The sequence below is a fragment of the Crocuta crocuta genome, unplaced genomic scaffold (assembly GCF_008692635.1).
Source record: "Crocuta crocuta isolate KB4526 unplaced genomic scaffold, BGI_CrCroc_1.0 scaffold223, whole genome shotgun sequence".
Taxonomy (NCBI): Eukaryota; Metazoa; Chordata; class Mammalia; order Carnivora; family Hyaenidae; genus Crocuta; species Crocuta crocuta.
Genome location: NW_027529426.1, coordinates 5,734,440 through 5,748,551, shown reverse-complemented (window position 1 = coordinate 5,748,551; position 14,112 = coordinate 5,734,440). Strand labels below are relative to the sequence as shown.

Here is a 14,112-nt window from a genome sequence, read left to right as displayed (position 1 = left end):
CATTCTCTCAAGTGCACAGACCAAAGGTGAACACATTTACCACATGTTTTGATGCTATTTATCACCATAACCCTAGGATGATTAATGTCCTCGTTCTCCAGATGGGATGATAAGAGATCATAGTTTATCCTAACTAATGTGATACTCCTTAATCTCAGGTCTTCTTTAAATTTCTCTGCGGTCACAGAAATCCGTGCTCTGTTCCTTAATCTCTCAACAGATAACATGGTGCCTGTTTCTATAATCTGAAAGCCCTGGCCCACCAACATTTACTCTCTGTTACCAGATGCCGTAAATTCCTAAGTTCACTTCATTATCCCATTTGATCTCCATGTGTTTATGTATGCACATAGCAGCCATTAAAACAGGCTAACGCTGCGGTGAAAAACACAAGCCTTTAGACACACCTGGGTTCAATCCCAGCTTTAGAGCTTCTTAACATCCCTGAGCCTCCCATCTCTTTTTAAAATGAAGGTCATAACTGTGCCAACACGTCCATGGTATTGTTTTTGGCCTAGAAGCCGGGAGTCAAATCAGCACATGCACATGAAGAAATGGTGATTATTAGCTTGTATGACTTCTGTAATAAGAAAACAATTCTTAAAAGCACATGTTAAAGATAACAAAGTGTACCAGTTTATAATAACCACTCATGAGAATGGCTATACAATCAAGAAGATGGGCAATAACAGGTGTTTGCAAAGATGGATATAGAGAAATGAGAACCTTCATACACTGCTGGTGGGAATATGAAATGACACATCCAGTTTGAAAAACAGTCTGGCACTTTCTCTTTTAAGGAACATAGAATTAGCTGTATTATGCAGAAATTCCATCCCTAGGAATACACCCAAGAAAAATGAAAACCTAAGTCCACACAAATACTTGAACATGAATGCTCATAGCAGCATTATTCATAATAGCCAAAAAGTAGAAACAACTCAAATGTCCATTGACCGATGAATGGCCAAATAAAATGGGATACATCCATACAGCAGACTAAAGGAATGAAGAATGAATACATGCTACAGATGGATGGGTCTTGAAAATATTAAGCGAAGTGAAAGAAGCCAGGCAGAAAAGGCCATATGTTACACAATTCCCTTTATGTGAAAGGTCCATAACAAAAGTGAATTGGTGATTGCTTCGGGCTGAGGAAAATGGTGGATTGGGAGTTCATGACCAAAGGTACAGAATGTTCTGAAATTGATCATGGCTATGGCTGTACAAGTCTGTGAATATACTAAAAACGATTGAATTGTACACATTAAGTAGGTGAATGGTAAGTTATGTGAATTATATCTCAACACAACTGTTAAAATGTAATAAAGTGACAGACTTCTAAGTAATTTCAGTAAGCTTGGATGCTTAGAAGTTTTTAGAGTACAGGTCAGAGATATGTGTTAAGGACTCCATCAGAGATGTGTCCACCAATCCATGGGCTTTGACTTGCCAATAGCTTTTGAGAATCTTCCTTGCTGACAGCAGCAGTTTAAAAGTGAGAAGCTTCAGCTCTGGTCTTTATTTAATAAAAAGTTTTATTGTTTATCTCCTGATTTTGAAACTGATATGTGCACATTGAGAAAAAACTTAGAAAAGAATGAGATGAAAGCATAAATTAAAGAAAACAGGTAGCTTTGTGACTCTGAGAACAATATTTCTTCCTGAGTCCTTTCCAGGTTGGAAAATGTAATCTAGAACTTAGGTTTTAGAGATCCAAGTTCTCATACCATGTACTTTCATGAGCGGCATTTTGACAGAACCTTCTCGAAAATGATCACTTGAACCTGAAAACCCCATCCTCCTGAAGACTAATTTCCAGTCTACATTACACAGTGCCCAAATTCAGTGACCGTCTGTAATTATTTAAAAACACACCCGCGCTTACTTTGCAGAGCCATTAGAGACCTCCCTCCACCCCAGCCCACCATTCACACAATATTTTTCCTTGGATATTATTAACCTTTGTACCAGGTGTGATCTTACTCAGTATTTACCTGGTTCTGATTTCTCTAAGCCCTAGATGCAGACCTCTGGAAATAATGGGCTCTAAGGGAAACGCTGCTCAGATCGCCAAGCTCAGGAGACACTGAGAATCCGGCCTCCCACAGCAGGCTCGTAGCGTGGGGCTGACCTACTATATCAGGTGAATATACTAGCCCATTCTTTGTCAAAAGGGAAAAATGGCTTAATTATTTGGCTTCAGTCCCCCAAACTAAGGTTAGCCCTTCAGGGAACAAATAACTTCCCCAAGCTTTGAATCGTCCTTCCAGTAAAGACCTAAAATAATTATAAATATTGTTCAGATACGACATCAGCCCTCTTACACTTCTGTTTGGTCACAGTAGAACAGAAGAAATTAGTATTTGTAAGACTTATTTGAAATTTGCCTTATAAAATTACCATCCTATGTCGGTCTTTTAGTACAAGGAAATAAACTGATCATTAAGATGTGCTGCTTTCCATAGGGATTTCCATAGGGAATCCGTTTCCACAAAGAAACATGACTAGAAACAATCTTGTCCTAACTCTGTCAGCACTTTCTACATCTCATCAGTCAAGGCTTATCTGATATTTTTATTGCTGGTTATTCTTTCACAGGAAAGGGTTTTATTTTCTCAAATGGTTATAAAATTTTTTTTTCTTAAAGCATGTCCCATAAATGTCTTTTTATCTCCCGTAGCACGTTATTTAAGGTCAAGCCCTAAATATTTCTTTTTTTTTTTAATTTTTTTTTTTAATGTTTTTTATTTATTTCTAGGAGAGAGAGAGACAGCATGAGCAGGGGAGGGTCAGAGAGAGAGGGAGTGACAGACTGAAACAGGCTCCAGGCTCTGAGCTGGCAGTCAGCACAGAGCCCGACGCGGGGCTCGAACCCACGAACCGCGAGATCATGACCCAAGCGAAAGTCGGACGCTTAACCGACTAAGCCACCCAGGCGCCCCAAGCCCTAAATATTTCTTGATGAATTATCTGTGGGGAGCCTGGGGGCCCTTCCGGCAGTGTGGGCATTTGTGATCCGACTGCGCAGTCCTTCCCATCTTTCTGGAGGCATGGTCACAACCACCCGTGTCCACAGCACAGCAGGAAAGGGCAGCTTCTTTGGAGCAAACCCGAAACATGACGAGGCCGGCTGCTGAAAGGTGAGGTGGCTGTTCTTTGGTAGCAGCCTTCCAGCCCTTCTATAGATTTGAAACATTTCAAAAGCAAAAGTTTCAGAACCAAGAGCTATGCACCCAGTGCGTGTACGGGAATTTTCCAGTATCGTGAGGCTTCCCTGCGGGCCACACCTCTATGGAAATTGTAAGATATCCAGGGGTTGAGGGGTGGTGAACAGACACATCTTCTGGCCTGTTTTCTTCTCTGCAAGGAGTAGTTAGGAGTCGCTTCTCCTCTTGGGCTGTTTGTGTCACTTCAAAGGCCAGTTCGGCCGAGGCGTGCGTTCGGTTCCTCTTTGGTGCCACGCATCACTGGGATGGTTTCTGTTCGTGGCTGTTCTACATCTATTGGGAAGGGTCCATTCATTTTTTGGCCATTTTTCACGGAGTTCTTCATCTTACTGAACGCAAGAGCCCTGGGTGCAGACGTTTGGTTCATCAGATGATATGTGTATGTTCTCAATACAAGTCTTTTGTCACAAAATTTGAAAAAGTTACACGCTAACATGTACCTCCAGAACTTAGCCCCAGGGTCGTGTCCTCTCTCTATTCAACTTCTCAAATGGGTGGTTGATGTCAAAGGATGCTAAATTTCAGCAAAATAATTACATGTTTCTATTGACCCAAGACCTCTCTCTATAACCCTGTTCACTTTCTTTCTGCATAAAAGTTCTTGCCTCTGAGTTTCAGACGTGCCCTTCCCAAACCTTAATCAGTAAATGAACTGGATATTTCACAAAGGATGTTTCACAAACTCAGAATCTGTAGTCTCGAAGAGGGAGATTCAGGTATTAACCAAGTAATCACATAGATGTAAACTTTCAGGGTGACAAGTGCAATGTGACTCAGTAGTAGAGAGCTTTGACTCAAAAAGGGGAGGGAAGTGAAAGAAGCTTCTGGAGGAAGATATGAAGAGTCAGCCAGGAACAAGGTACCGCAGGAACAAAGACCCTTTGGCAGGCAGGAGCAAAATAATGCGGGTCTAAAAGAAGACCTATGAATATGGAAACCAGAAAGGAGGATGGCTTAAGAGAAGCTTGAAGATATGAGCAGGAATTTTGTCCTCTCTCATCTTAGGAACAGTGGGAAGCCACTCAAATGTCTTTGAAGTCAGGGAGCTGGTGTGATCCAGCCTGTGCTTGGCACAGACTGCTCCGCGGGGATTTGTGGAGAAGACGTTAGAGAGTACCCTCCAGTGTGGGCAAGACCAGTCAGGAAGGCTTTGCAGCGGACTGAGCAAGAGAGCTGGGAAGTTTGGTCCAGGCTTCAGTGGCAGTTCAACAAGAGAGGTGAACTAGTCCAAGAAATATTTCTGTTCAAGATATAGTCATTGGGAATTGGCGATGGCTTGGAAATCAAATGTGTGGGAAAGACAGGTGTCAAGGACGACACGTGGATTGTATGAATCCTGCTAATGTGTGAATCAGCACATGAAAGACGGAGAAGTTCTGTAGCAGAGCAACCTGGCTAAGCCAGCACGTGTCCCACATCCATCTGAGCTCAGAATCTCCCCCGCCCCGTTCCTTTTCTGGTAACAGTTACTAAACTCCCTAGGAACACAGTTCAGCCAACTCTGAGTTAGCCTCTGTGGGCTTTTACTTTGAACAATTCCAAATATTCTTCGCATTTTTTTTGAAACCCCTGTATTAGACTTCTAGGGCCGCCAATAACATGACACCACACAATGGGTGACTTAAGCAACAGAGATTTCTTTTGACCGGGTTCTGGAGGCGAGAAGTCAGAGATCAGGTTGTGGGTAGTTTGCTTCTCCTGCCGCCTCTCTCCTGGGCTTACAGATGGGCACCCTCCCGCTGCCTCTGCACTGGCTCAGCTTCCCCCCCTCTGGTCAAATCTCTTCTAATAAGAACACCAGTCTAATTGGATTAAGACCCACCTTAAGCATCTCATTTTACCTTAATTACCTCTTTAAAGGTCTCTTTTCCCAATACAGTGGCATTCTGAGGCACTGAGGGTTATAGCTTTAACATATNACTGCGGGTGGGGGGGGGCAGGAAGGTAGATATTGGGGGGAGGAACAGTTGGCCCACAACAACCCCAGAGGCTTAAAGTTCTAGAGCTAGTACCACCATGGAGCATCCTCCCCTATATCACCTCCAAGGGCTGGTGCCTTTGTGTCATGAAGAGTCCTCCGGAAGTGTTTCCGTCTTCAGCTCTCTCCCAGTACAGGCAGTGGCAAGATTTTTGTTACTCAGACTTATTAGTAACCCTACAAAAAACCAACAAAGGGTAAGCAAAAATGCAGCATTCAGTATTCCTCTGATCAACCCCAGATAACCAAAGACAGAGATGTTAGTGGAGAAGAGAGAGCGTTTCTGGATTTTTCTTCTAATATGGTGAGACCAGCATTTCACCTTGAAGGCACAGAGCACACAAGGGCAGGTGAGCAGCCATCTGCTCAGCTGCGTTGTGCCTGCAGCCTATGGTTGGGCATCCGGGCATCCGTGAGGGCAGGTCTGGCGGGGGGGTAAGGAGGGGGACAAGTAATTTGCAAGATGCTCCTTCTCTGGTCAGAAGGCCAGTCAGTCAGTCAACGTTTCTGCTGGTTCTCCTGGGAGAATGGATGAGAAGATAATGCCAATAGATGATTCTATTTTTAGGAAAAAAAAAAAAAAGGGGCTCCTGGGTCGCTCAGTTGATTAAATGTCCAGCTTCAGCTCAGGTCATGGTCTCACAGTTCTTGAGTTCAAGCCCCACGTCAGGCTCTGTGCTGACAGCTCAGAGCCTAGAGCCTGCTTCGGCTTCTGTGTCTCCCTCTCCCTGCCCTTCCCCCACTCGTGCTCTGTCTTTCTCTCTCTCTCAAAAATAAGTAAACATTAAAAAAATTTTTTAAAAACAGAACACTCTATGCATGTAAAAGTAAGACTGTAACTAGCATAGATGATCAAAACAGTATAGCTGTATTGAATCAGCAACTCATAAAAGCTACTTGAGAGGTGAATATTTTATTATTTTATATAATATCTCATAGTCTATATTCTCCACCAAAGTCACCTTCAGTTTTCCTGTGTATCTAGTTTCATCCACCCTCTTAAATGTCATCACATCATCTTTATTGGAATTAAGTCCCAAATGAATTGCAAACCAATGAAGAGTGCCTGCTTATTTGCTGATTATGTACAATTTGTGTTAGGGAATGAGCCAAAATTTCTTTTCCTCCTCAGTCCTCTTAAGTCTCAAAGTCTTATCTGCTGCATTTTGGAAACTGAATATCACTAATTGAGTTGTTTCCTGAAATGCCTCTCCTGTATTATTCCAGCGAGACAGGCAGAAAATGCTTGGTTTACACTTCAGACTAGAATAGATTGTTTTGTGAAGCCTGACTTCACAAAAAACTGTCACTCTCTCCGTAATGACAGCACTGGAGGGTCCATGAAAATGAAATGAACAGAACAGATCTCCGTGAAGTGGTTCAACATGGGTTTGCTCTAGCTCGTTCATTCTGATACGTTCCCCCTACACATAGCCAGTACTAATGGGCACTGTTACATGAATGAGGTTTGAATATGGCCTCTAGCCATGGCTCAAAATAAAGGAGATCACAGACTGATGTGTCTTCATTCAAGGCTTGTATATTGTTTGTTCCTACTACATACCTAATTCATAGATTCTTTCTAGTGCTATCACAACTGCTCCAGTGCTCCTAAGATCTCATTAGATCCTAAGATCTCATCCAGCTTTTGCCACATTAGTGCCTTGGCGTTTCATCAGTCTTAGTTAAAGTTCAAAGCCCTGCTCTCTGCTCGCATGAGTGGCTCTGCAGGTATCAGGAGTCGTGGGGACTAGTCAGCCTCGTAATTACATTGTTTGTTTACCAGTTTCACACAAAGCCAAAGCAATCCCAGGCACGCCACCAAGCAGCCTTTAGGGAAATAGATTCCAAAAAGCTTCACTGAAACCACTTATTTAGTGACACTCAGAGACACTGAATCACTCTACTGAGCAAGAAACACTTAGACCAAACAAGCAGAAACCCAGCCTTTCAAACACCTGACCTTTGTCAAAGGTTTATTGAGAAAGGAAAGCCACAAAAGAGCTGGTGGTGCCTAATCCAGGCAGCCTTTGTCACACCGCTTTGCCAGGTGACGGTATCCTATGACATCGGAAATGAGCTTAAGAAAAAAAATGGAAGGCTTTTTCCTCTGTAGAAACTGGATAAAAGTTACTATTCCTTTTTATGACTTACAGTGTGTATCTTCTTTCTCAAATATATTTTCCTTCTTCCACTTGAGCTCACTATACCCAAACATGCACACACACACACACACACACACACACACACACACACACACACACAGGACTATAGCTTCGTAACATATTTAAATAATACATTCTCCTAAAATTACCTGCTGTCACAGATGTTATCCTCCTCTCTGGCATCTGCTTGTTCTAGTTCATAGCTGTCTGGAGCTTCTGAGGATGTGACTCAGCCCAGAGCCTTTTGTTAGCAATCAAGAGAGCCGTTAATATCTCTACATGTGTAAAGTCATTAATGCAGTGCCCGGGGACAGTCCCCATGATCCAGAAGTGGTGGTGGCCTTGAAGTAGTGATTGATGCTGCTTGTCACTGGATGGAGCCGATGCCTGTGAGATTCTAGGATTTGTTAAAATAGGGCAAGAACCAGATGCAATGCTTTGCTTGTTTTTAAGTACTTTCTTTGCCCAAAGATGAATTAAATACTTTGGAAAGCAAAAAGAATGAGATGTACATGTTCATGACCTTCAGAATGAGAATTGTTCAAGCTGCAGAAAAGCTGGAAGAATTGCACATGAACTGCACTCACCATCTAGAATCTGCAGGTAACATTTTACATCTTTTCCGTATCACATATTGAACTTCCTCATTATCCATCAATCCATTTTTTTAACTGCACAGTTTAAACTCTGTTTCAGAGTATTGTAGACATCAGTTCATTTCAAACAGTACAGTATATATTTCATTAAGCATGAGTTCAGTTTTTACTTACGGTCTTCTTTTTTCCTTTCCCTCTTCCCTACCTGTCCCTCCAGGATCATTTACATACAGTGAAATACACAAGTCTAAGTGTACAATTTGGTGATTTGAGCACCTGCATGCAAGTGTGTACCCCGGCTCCCCATCAGCATAGAGAACATTATTATCACCCCAGGAAAATGTCCCCATCCCCTTAATCAACCCTCTTCCTCACCCCCATCAAGTCAGACACTATTCTGATTTTTTTATCACTATAGATTAGTTTGTTCATAACTCCAAATAAACGAATCATACAATCCATAAGTCCACCTTTGTGCAAGGCTTTGATTCAGCATGTTTTTGAGTTTCATTCATGCCACTGCATATTCTTTTTTATTGCTCCATAATATTTCAGTTATAGTATTCCAGTGTATTATACTGTTGATGAACATTGGAATCTTTTCCAGTTTGGGCTATTATGAATAAAGCTGCTAGTAGTACTCTTGGACAAGTCTTTATGTGGGTATACAAATATATTTTTTTTCCCTTTCTCCTGGGTAAATATCTATTAGATTGCTGAATCAAAGTTGCTTCCTATCCTTTCTATCCGTGCCTACTGGGCTCAGAATACTAGCCCTTCATGCATTCAAATCCAGAATATTCTTTTCTGTATACAGTAGCAGAACAAGAGGAAACAACAGTTATTTTTAGGCTCTAAACATTCTCATTATCCCTTTGTCCGGAGATGGTGTATATCCCAACCATTGTGTTGACATGTTGGTATAGGAGGCAGTGGTGGGAGAAACAGCTCTTTGGACACTGTAGGTAACTCTCATTTTTAAGTAGCTTCTACTGCATAAATACTGTTGATGCTACACTCTCCATCATTTCAATCCTATTCATCATGTATGTCAAGCAGAAAAGAGCAAATTGAGAACCTCTTTCTCTTATCTATGGGCTAGTAGCAGAATTCACCTGGCCCATCAGCATTGGTCAACTACACGTTTCTTTTGTCAGATGCCTCTGCCCTCCTCTGTTGCATCCATTTTAAACCTTCTCTCTGATCAGATCTCTGACCCAGTTACCTTCCACCTCTCACTCCTAGCACTACTTCACATTAGCGGTTCTTGGCCATGGTCATTTTTGCCCCCCAAGTAACAATGCTTTTGACTGTCATGTAGTCAGGATGAAAGGTACAAGCATACAGCGGAATGTAATTATCAATTTAAAAAATTATGATATAGTCACTTATGCTCCTTATGCATTAAAAAGGAAGATATAGCAGCAAGTCTAATAACTACCATAGTTACAAGGATAAACAATATTTTGAAATCTGCAACTTTTAGGGACGCCTGGGTGGCTTAGTCGGTTAAGCGTCCGACTTTCGCTTAGGCCATGATCTCGCGGTTTGTGGGTTCGAGCCCCGCGTCGGGCTCTGTGCTGACTGCCAGCTCAGAGCCTGGAGCCTGTTTCAGTCTGTGACTCCCTCTCTCTCTGACCCTCCCCTGCTCACACTGTCTCTCTCTCTCTCTCTCTCCTAGAAATAAATAAAAACATTTTTAAAAAAATCTGCAACTTTTAAATTTTTTTAAATGTCTTTATTTTTGAGAGAGAGAGAGAAAGCATGAGAGGAGGAGAGGGAGACACAGAACCCGAAGCAGGCTCGAGGCTCTGAGCTGTCAATGCAGAGCCCCACACAGGGCTCAAACTTGTGAACCACAAGGTCATGACCTGAGCCACCACTCAACCGACTGAGCTATGCATGTGTCCCTTTAAAAAACTTTTTAAATGTTTTTAGTTATTACAACTCTTAATGTAATATGAGAACATCTGTGATTTCTGTTAGAGACAAAGTCACAGGAATCGCTGATGATGCCTTAGTTTGATGCCTACATTAGAATTGAAGAAAATGCCTAATTTTAGTTAGTGGCTAATGAAGAGAAGATAGGATTTTTTTTCTCATTAAAGTTCACAAATGGCCTGAATTCTATCCATGAACCCCTTCCAGCTCTGCATACCCCAGCTTAAAAATCCTACCTTCAAAGAGATTACCAAAAAAATTAATTGATCTATATCTACACCCATCTTCTCTTCTAACAAGAAGAGGCGTCCCTCACTGTCAGAGTTCACTTGCAGAAAACAGAAATTGCCTTAGCCGTTTCAAGCAAAATGAAATCTAATACCGGAACCAAATGCCCACAGTATCCCTGGAAGGACTGGACTAGCAAGCTTCGTAACACTGAAAACACCACCACAGGACCAACCCTTCCAGGAAACTGCTTCCTTTTACACAATCAAAAAGGAGGGGGATTGGAAATGGACAGTGGGATGCTTGGTCCCGGGAGCACTGCCTTAGCTGACAGTAGCCAGTAAGCTGTCACAAGAGGTGGCCCCAGGGTCATGCCATGCCTAATGGATCCACCTAGGGGGGAAAAAAAAGCCCGATTCTGCCCATCAGTTCTGCCTTTTGCCATCAGCCAAGCACCTGGACAGTGGAACCGTGCCAAAGAAAAACACTCTGTGTCCACTGAGGACTTGCCAACAGAAAAAGCAGAAGTAGCACTGCTAGGAGCTCTGCCTGCCTTCCTTCCACTTTCTCGCCTTGTGCAGGATCGTCTGGGTCTAAGTCTGTATGGGAACGCTACTGCAAGAGAGTCTGGGGCATCTTCCCTTTTTTCTCTCTAGACTCTGCAGAACTGGAAGGCACAGAAGATGAAGACACTGAGCCCCTGAAGGTCCACGTTATACCTCACTCTTCTCTCTAAGGCTCATTAATACTTCGCTCTTCCCTCCTGCCTGCTAATAGACCTTAATTCATTATGCTCTTTCCTCCATCTTCAGCTCTTCTTCTAACTGTCTCCTACACCATATCCAAATCACTTGAAAGCTTTTCTAATTTAAGCAGTCCTCCCCTTAATACTACGTCCTTCTTCCTCTCTCTCATCTTACACTCACAGCCAGTTTTCCTCTAAGGATCGCTGTGCTTCGTATTTCCACTTCCTCACCTCCTACTACTGGTTAACCTGTAACAGTCTATGTTCAGGTTCATGATTCCACAAAAACTGCCTTTTCCAAATTGCCAATTACTTCCTTGCTGCTAAATCTAAGAGACATTTACAAGCATACTTTGTTTTACTGCACTTCTCTTTATTACACTCTGCAGATACTGTGGGGGGGGGTTTTGTTTTGGGTTTTTTGGGTGTTTTGTTTTTGTTTTTGTTTTTGTTTTTGTTTTTGTTTTACAAATTAAGGGTCGTTGGCAACCCTGTGTCGAGCAAGCCTATTGGCATCATTTTTCCGACAGCATTTTCTTATTTCATGTCTCTGTGTCATATTTTAGTAATTCTCATGGTATTTCGAACTTTTTTATTATTACTGTATTTGTTATGGTGATCTGTGGTCAGTGATTGTGACTTGCTGAACGCTCAGGTAATAGTTAGCATTTTTTAGCAATAAAGTATTCTTTAGTTAAGATATGCATATGAGTTTTTTAAGACATAATGCTATTGCACACTTAATAGGCTATAGTAGAGGGTAAATATACATTTTTATATTCACTGAGAAACTAAAAAATTCATTTGACTCGCTTTATTGCAATATTCACTTTATTGAGATGTTCTGGAATCAAACCTGCAATATCTTGGAGATATTCCGGTACAGTCCTTTTCTTACTTGACCCTTGAATGTCATTTAATACTGCTAGCAAATCCTTATTCCCTAAAGCATTTTACCTGCTTCATTACTATATTTACTTCTCTTTAATTATTTTCAAACAAAACATCTCACATATTTGTTACTGAACAAATCTACTAGCACAGAGGCATAAAAACAAAGAGAAAAAATGATTTTCCCAATAAGACTTATCCAACTGCCCAGATAGTGGTGTTTTCAGCTTGATATGGAAAGACAGATGCTAGCAACCTTGATAACAGCATAAATACACATGCAATTCTTAGAAACCCAGTTGGGTTCTTCTCCAATGTCTCCTCTTAGAGTTATACCAGATTTTCTTACCAGGTTTCATCTAAATCCATTACAGAATGGGACAGTCCTTTTTTTGTTTGTTTCTTGGCCAGAAATCACTGGATCCTGAAAGTCTTGTGAGAAGACACAGCAAGAAATGGAGTCAGATCCAACCCCCCCCTTTTTTTTCCCTATTCTTCTGACTGCAATTTGTGACTTTCCTTTGTAATTCTTTTGGGTTTTTGTTTGTTTGTTTTAGTTTGGGAGGCTCTTTTTTAAAAAACGTTAAGTGGCATTCTTCAAGAATCAGTTTTTTCTTTAACTCTATGTACCTACTGCCTCTATTTTCTTATTCAGTTTCATGGCCCTATTTATTAGCTATGGTGTTGATAACTGTGAGATCTTTACATCACGCCCACAGCTCTTTCCAGAGCTTTTGGCCAGTGTATACAACTGTCAGCAAACACATACCTTTGAATGTTTGTCAGTCCCTTCAGATACAGAATATACCAAAGTGAATTGGTATATTCACTCCCAAACCTGCACCTTATTCCTATCACCCAGGGATAGAGTGAATCAGTCCTTGTTTACCTAAGATGCTTCCAATTGACCCTTGTCCCTGCCTAATTCAATGCCTTTATCCTCAAAAGTGACCCAATTAGTCCTGCACTTGAAAGCTTGCATTAAAACTACATTTGGGCACCACTTTATGTAGATAACTCTCTTTAAAGAGGAGGATAAAAAGAGAATGTTTTATCTCATGAGAAGAATTCTTAAAACACAACTTAAACTTTGCTATGTGCTGGAGAAAATTAAATACAAAGCAAAAATTAAAAGTAGCCTGAAGTCCAGGGGCACCTGGATGGCTCAGCTGGTTAAGTCAGTCCAACTCTTGATTTCAGCTCAGGTCATGATCTCACAGTTAATGAGTTCAAGCCCTGCATCAGGCTCTGTGCTGATGGTGTGGAGCCTGCTTGGGATCCTCTCTCTCCCTCTCTCTCTCTCTTCTGTCCTCCTCTCTCACTCAGTCTCTCTCAAAATAAATAAATAAACTTAAAAAAAAAAAAGTAGTCTGAAGTCTGAAAATAAAAGAAATAACCAGAAGTCATTAAGAAAATGGTAAAATAACAGAAGAGAGATTCTGCATATAGTATAAATGTAAATGGTTTAAACTTCTCTATTAAAAGGCAGAGACTTGGAGTGCCTGGGTGGCTCAGTCAGTTAAGTGTCTAGCTCTTGGTTTGGGCTCAGATCATGATCTTGCAGTTCCTGATCTCAAGCCCTGCGTCAGCCTCTGTGCTGACAGTGCAGAACCTGCTTGGGATTCTCTCTCTTTCTCTCTCCCTGTCCCTTCCCTGCTTGTACTGTCTCTGTCTCTCTCAAAATGAATAAACATTTACAAAAAATAAAAGGCAAAGACGTTTAGGTTGGGTCATAAAGGAGTAATGTCGATTGCTGTTCACCCAGAATAATGTGACAAAGAAAATAAATAATAAAAGGAGAGGCAAAGATAAGACAAATAAGTGCAATAAAAAGGAATTAGGTACTGCATGTTAATATCAGAAAAAATCCATTTAAGGAGAAAGAAAACATAAATATTCTTTTAATTTTTGATCAAAATAAAATTATGGTTTGTGTATGTCAAATAACTGTTTCAAATACAAGAGGAAAAAAAGGTTGTAAAGAAGAAATTGAAAAAAAGACATGTGGAGGGAGAATTTAGCACAATTCTCCCAGGATTCAAGACATTCCCTGAATCTGTGGAATAGACAGGTATTTTAAAAATCATCCTTATTAACTCTTTCCAAAATGTGCTTTAGAAGAATAGTCTCAACCAGCATCATATGATACATCCTATCTTTATATAGAGACTGCCAATAAGGATATTTCATGGTTAAAAAAATGAGTCAATTTGCACAAAAATTACAAGTTCATTCTATCTATCCCAAAGTGGCTTTTGTTTTCATCTGGGTATATTCTCCTTGATTATTTATATATGTGTTTATATTCACATTTATTAATTGTTAAAAAACAATTGAA

General features: G+C 41.0%; 1 protein-coding gene across 2 annotated transcripts in view; it reads left to right on the top strand.

Moving 5' to 3' along the window:
* Positions 1-2,021: 2,021 nt before the first annotated feature.
* PGCKA1 (PDCD10 and GCKIII kinases associated 1) overlaps positions 2,022-14,112 on the top strand; it is a 62,493-nt gene continuing 50,402 nt past the window's right edge. For both annotated transcript variants that reach the window (XM_077758863.1, XM_077758862.1), the window contains exon 1: positions 2,022-2,146. The gene's annotated coding sequence lies outside the window, so the exon portion shown is untranslated. The remainder of the gene's footprint in view (positions 2,147-14,112) is intronic.